The sequence below is a fragment of the Bos grunniens genome, chromosome 10, assembly GCF_055505025.1.
Source record: "Bos grunniens cultivar Pamir isolate PY7600 chromosome 10, Bosgru_T2T1.0, whole genome shotgun sequence".
In the NCBI taxonomy this organism is placed as follows: Eukaryota; Metazoa; Chordata; class Mammalia; order Artiodactyla; family Bovidae; genus Bos; species Bos grunniens.
Genome location: NC_141174.1, coordinates 59,829,036 through 59,835,035, shown reverse-complemented (window position 1 = coordinate 59,835,035; position 6,000 = coordinate 59,829,036).

The following is a 6,000-nucleotide window of genomic DNA, read 5'->3' as shown; positions in this document are numbered from 1 at the left end:
ACTTTTGCATTCCAGTCCCCTGTAATGAAAAGGACATCTTTTTTGGGTGTTAGTTCTAGAAGGTCTTGCAGGTCTTCATAGAACCGTTCAACTTCACCTTCTTCAGCGTTACTGGTTGGGGCATAGGCTTGGATTACTGTGATATTGAATGGTTTGCCTTGGAAACGAACAGAGATCATTCTGTCATTTTTGAGATTGCACCCAAGAACTGCATTTTGGACTCTTTTGTTGACTATGAGGACTACTCCATTTCTTCTAAGGGATTCTTGCCCACAGTAGTAGATATAATGGTCATCTGAGTTAAATTCGCTCATTCTAGTCCATTTGAGTTCACTGATTCCTAAAATGTCGATGTTTACTCTTGTCATCTCCTGTTTGACCGCTTCCAATTTACCTTGATTCACATGCTTAACATTCCAGGTTCCTAAGCAAAAATTGTTCTTTAGAGCATCAGACTTCACTTCCATCACCAGTCATATCCACACTGGGCACTGTTTTTGCTTTGGCTCCAACTCTTCATTCTTTCTGGAGTTATTTCTCCACTCTTCTCCAGTAGCATATTGGGCACCTAGCGACGTGGGGAGTTCATCTTTCAGTGTCATATCTTTTTGCCTTTTCAATAGAATGGGAAGGACTAGAGATCTGTTCAAGAAAATTAGAGATACCAAGGGAAATTTTCATGCAAAGATGGGCACAAAAAAGGACAGAAATGGTATAGGCCTAACAGAAACAGAAGATATTAAGAAGAGGAGATATTAAGAGGAGGTGGCAAGAATACACAGAAGAACTATACAAAAAAGATCTTCATGACTTTGATAACCACAGTGGAGTGATCACTCACTTTGAACCAGACATCCTGGAATGCAAAATCAAGTGGACCTTAGGAAGCATCATTACAAACGAAGCTAGTGGAGGTGATGGAATTCCAGTTGAGCTATTTCAAATCCTGAAAGATGATGCTGTTAAGGTGCTACACTCAATATGTCAGCAAATTTGGAAAACTCAGCAGTGGCCACAGGATTGGAAAAGGTCAGTTTTCATTCCAATCCCAAAGAAAGGCAATGCCAAAGAATATTCAAGCTACAACACAATTACACTCATTTCACATGCTAGCAAAGTCATGCTGAAAATTTCCCAAGCCAGACTTCAACAGTATGTGAACTGTGAACTTCCAGGTGTTCAAGCTGGATTTAGAAAAGGCAGAGGAACCAGAGATCAAATTGCCAACATACGTTGGCTCATTGAAAAAGCAAGAGAATTCCACAAAAATGTCTACTTCTGCTTTATTGATTACACCAAAGGCTCTGACTGTGTGGATCACAACAAACTGCAGGAAATTCTTAAAGAGATGGGAATACCAGACCACCTCACCTACCTCCTGAGAAATATGTATGCAGGTTTCTGTAAGCAGCAGCTAGAATTGGACATGAAACAACAGACTGGATCCAAATCGGGACAGCAGTACGTCAAGGCTGTATATTGTCACCCTGCTTATTTAACTTATATGCAGAGTACATCATGCAAATTCCAGGCTGGAAGAAGCACAAGCTGGAATCAAGACTGCTGGAAGAAATATCAATAACCTCAGATATGCAGATGACACCACCCTTATGGCAGAAAGTGAAGAACTAAAGAGCCTCTTGATGAAAGTGAAAGAGGAGAGTGAAAAAGTTGACTTAAAACAACATTCAGAAAATTAAGATGTGACGGCATCTGGTCCCATCACCTCATGGCAAATAGATGGGGAAACAATGGAAACAGTGAGAGACTTTATCTTTTTGGGCTCCATAATCACTGCAGATGGTGACTGCAGCCATGAAATTAAAAAACACTTTCTCCTTGGAAGAAAAATTACAACCAACCAAGACATCATATTAAAAAGCAGAGACATTACTCTGCCAACAAAGGTCCGCTTAGTCAAAGCTATGGTTTTTCCAGCAGTCGTCTATGGATGTGAGAGTTGGACTGTAAAGAAAGCTGAGCATTGAAGAATTGATGCTTTTAAACTGTGGTATTGGAGAAGACTCTTCAGAGTCCCTTGGACTGCCAGGAGATCCATCCAGTCAATCCTAAAGGAAATCAGTCCTGAATATTCATTGGAAGAACTGATGCTGAAGCTCCAATACTTTGGCCACCTGATGTGAAGAACTGACTCATTTGCAAAGACCCTGATGGTGGGAAAGATTGAGGGCAGGAGGAGGAGAAGACGACAGAAGATGGGATGGTTGGATGGGATCACCAACTCGGTAGACATGAGTTTGAATAAGCTCCAGGAGTTGTTGATGGATAGGGAAGACTGGTGTGCTGCAGTCCATGGGGTCGCTAGGAGTTGGACACGACTGAGCGACTTCACTTTCACTTTTCACTTTTATGCATTGGAGAAGGAAATGGCAACCCACTCCAGGGTTCTTGCCTGGAGAATTCCAGGGACAGAGGCGCCTGGTGGGCTGCCGTCTATGGGGTCACTCAGAGTCGGACACGACTGAAGCGACTTAGCAGCAGCAGCAGCTGCAAGGAAGCCTGGCATGCTGCAGTCCATGCTGTCATGAGTCGGACATGACTGAGTGAGTGAACCAAACTGAGGTCTTCTGCTCATTTTTTTTTTTTTTCTTTTATATTGAGCTACATAAGGTGTTTGTAAAATTTGGAGATTAATCCCTTGTCGGTTGCATTGTTTTCAAATGTTTTCTCTTATCCTGTGGGTTGTCTTTTCATTTTGTTTATGGTTTCTTTTACTGTGCAAAAGCTTTTAAGTTTAATTAGATTCCATTTGTTTATTTTTGGCTTTATTTCCATTACTCTAGGAGATGGATCAAAAAAGATATTGTTGCAATTTATGTCAAGAGTATTCTGCCTATGTTTTCCTCTAAGAGTTTTATAGTCTGGTCTTAAATTTACGTCTTTAATTGTTTGAGTTTATTTTTGTGTATAGCATTAAATATGTTCTTAGTTCATTTACATGTGGCTGTCCAACTTTCCCAGTACCACTTGCTGAAGAGACTGTCTTTTTTCCCATTGTATATTCTGGCCTTTGTTGAGGATTAATTGATACTAGCTGTGTGAGCTTATTTCTGGGTTTTCTATCCTGTTCCATTGATCTATATTTCAATTTTTGTGCCAGTTTCATTGTGTTTTGATTACTGTAGCTTTGTAATGTAGTCTTAAGTCAGGGAGCCTGATTCCTCCAGCTCCATTTTTCTTAAGGTTGCTTTGTCTATTCAGGGTCTTTTGTGTCTCCATACAAATTTTAAGACCTTTAGCTCTAGTTCTGTGAAAAATGACATTGGTAATTTGATAGGGATTGCACTGAATCTATAGATTGCATTTGGAAGTATAGTCAATCCAAGAACATGGTATATCTTTCCATGTGTTTGTGTCATCTTTGATTTCTTTCATCAGGTCTTGTAATTTTTGGAATACAGATCTTTTGCCTCTTTAGGTAGGTTTATTCCTAGGTATTTTATTCTTTTTGATGTGATGGTAAATGGGATATTTTTTTCTTTCTGATCTTTCATTGTTAGTATACAGAAATGCAACAGATTTCTGTGTATTAATTTTGTATCCTGCAACTTTACCAAATTCATTGGTGAGCTATAGTCATTTTCTGGTAGCATCTTTAGGCTTTTCTATATATAGTAGTATGTCATCTGCAAACAGTGACAGTTTTACTTCTTTTCCAATTTGAATTCCATCTATTTGTTTTTCTTCTCTGATTGCTGTGTCTAAGCCTTCCAAAAGTATGTTGAATAAAAGAAGAATGGGCATCCTTGTCTTGTTCTTGATCTTGGAGGAAAATGCTTTCAACTTTTCACCATCAAGTGTGATGCTATCTGTAGGTCTGTCATATATGCCTTTAATATGTTGAGATATGTTCCCTCTATGCCTGCTTTCTGGGGAGTTTTTATTATAAATGGTTGTTGAATTTTGTCAAAGCTTTTTATGCATCTATTGAGATGATCATGTAGTTTTTATTGTTCATTTTGTTAATGTGATGTATCGCACTGGTTGATTTGGGATGTTGAAAAATCCTTGCATCTCTGGGATAAATCCCATTTGATTATGGTTTATGCTCCTTTTAATGTATTATTGGATTTGGTTTGCTAAAATTTGGTTGAGAATTTTTGCATCTGTGTTCATCAGATATAGTGGCCTATCAATGTCATCAGTGATATTGGCCTGCCGGGGACCAGTCCCAGCTGACCCAGGGTATTCGAAGGAGAGACGGCATAGGCGAAGATCAGGAAACAACTGCTTAATTAAACTTTAATTAAGGATATAAAGAGTAATAGAATAAGGATAGCTCAGTGAGGAAATTCAGTGGAGAAAAGAGGCTGAATAATTCAGCCAGAAGGTAAGAGAAAAAACGACATGGTGAGACCAAGTTTCGGTGAACAAGGCCCGCACTTTATTTTCCAAAGTAGTTTTTATACCTTAAGTTATGCATAGAGGATAATGGGGGAAGGGGTAGAGTCATGCAGTAAGCCAGGCTTTCTTCCTGCAAACTTATCATATGCAAAAGCTTAGGTGATTTGCATCATCTTCTGGCCCGGAGGCCTGTTAACATTTTAAGACCCTTTCTTCAGAAAACTTATTTTTCTCTAAAGGTGATAAGTCAAGCGCCCCCCTCCAAAAACATTAGATAAAGTTGCATTCCTACAGAGCAAAGGTGTGGTGGGCTATAACAAGAAAAATAATTAACTCAAGGGTCCCAGGTTACAAACATTAAAGCCACTGTTTACACCAATTATATTAATCAATACACTGCCAGGGACACAGCACATAAGGGATATGGAAACTTAGCAGCAAACATTGGCCCAAAAAGTGAAAACCCTTCACCAATACAATTTATAATCAATCTTTTAACTACTCAAAAGAATCTGTGTTTAGAGTTTAGAACATCTCCTGCCTCTCACAGTTGGGAGGCTCTGAACAATCACATGTGGCCGGAAAAACCTATTCAGGCAGGCTAGAGGATTTCCAAAGGAGTTTGTAGGTTGAAACACTGTCACACCCAGGAATTATTAACTGGAGCTGTAAGCTAACTTTTTTCAGAGAGAGGTAGTGGGGGACAGCCCCCTGTAAAGTCAGAGGTGTAGGTGAAAGCACAAAGCAGAAAGTAGGCAGACTCTGGTTTTGGGGGTATATGCTCGAGAATTTCCAGGGGGACTCCTGAAGCTCGATCCTGCCTTTGCGTATGCCGAGCCTCCTTCCTCATGACCTTTGTCATGGGCGGAGTTCCTCACCCTGGCTCCCGACAGTGATACAATTCCAGTTGAGCTATTCCAGATCCTGAAAGATGATGCTGTGGAAAGTGCTGCACTCAATATGCAACATGCAATATGCACTCAATATGCAATATGCCGGCTCCCGGTATTGGCCTATGATTTTCTTTTCCGTGGTATCTGTCTGGTTTTGGTATCAAGGTCATGGTGGCCTCATTGAATGAGTTTTGGAATGCTTCCCCTTCTGAAATTTCTTGGAAATAGTTTCATAAGGTTAGGTGTTAACTCTTTTCTAAATGTTTGATAGAATTTGCCTGTGAGGCCATCTGGTCCTGGATTTTTGTTTGTTGGGAATTTTTAAAATCACAGCTTCATTTTTAGTACTTATAATTGGTCTGTTTATATTTTTTATTTCTTCCTGATTCAATCTTGGGAGACTGTACCTTTCTAAGAAATGTATCATTTCTTCTAGGTTGTCCATTTTATTGGCACGTAGTTGCTTATAGTAGTCTCTTATCATTTTTTGTATTTCTGTGGCATCCATTGTAACTTCTCCTTTTTCATTTCTAATTGTATTGATTTGAGCCTTCTCCCTTTTTTTCTTGAAGAGTCTGGCTAAAGGTTTATCAATTTTATGTTTTCAGAGAACCAGATTTTAGTTTAATTGACCTTTTCTATTATTTTCTTCATCTATTTTATTTCTGCTGTGATCTTTATGATTTCTTTCCTTCTACAACTTTGGGTTTTGTTTGTTCTTTCTCTAGTTGATTTATTTGTA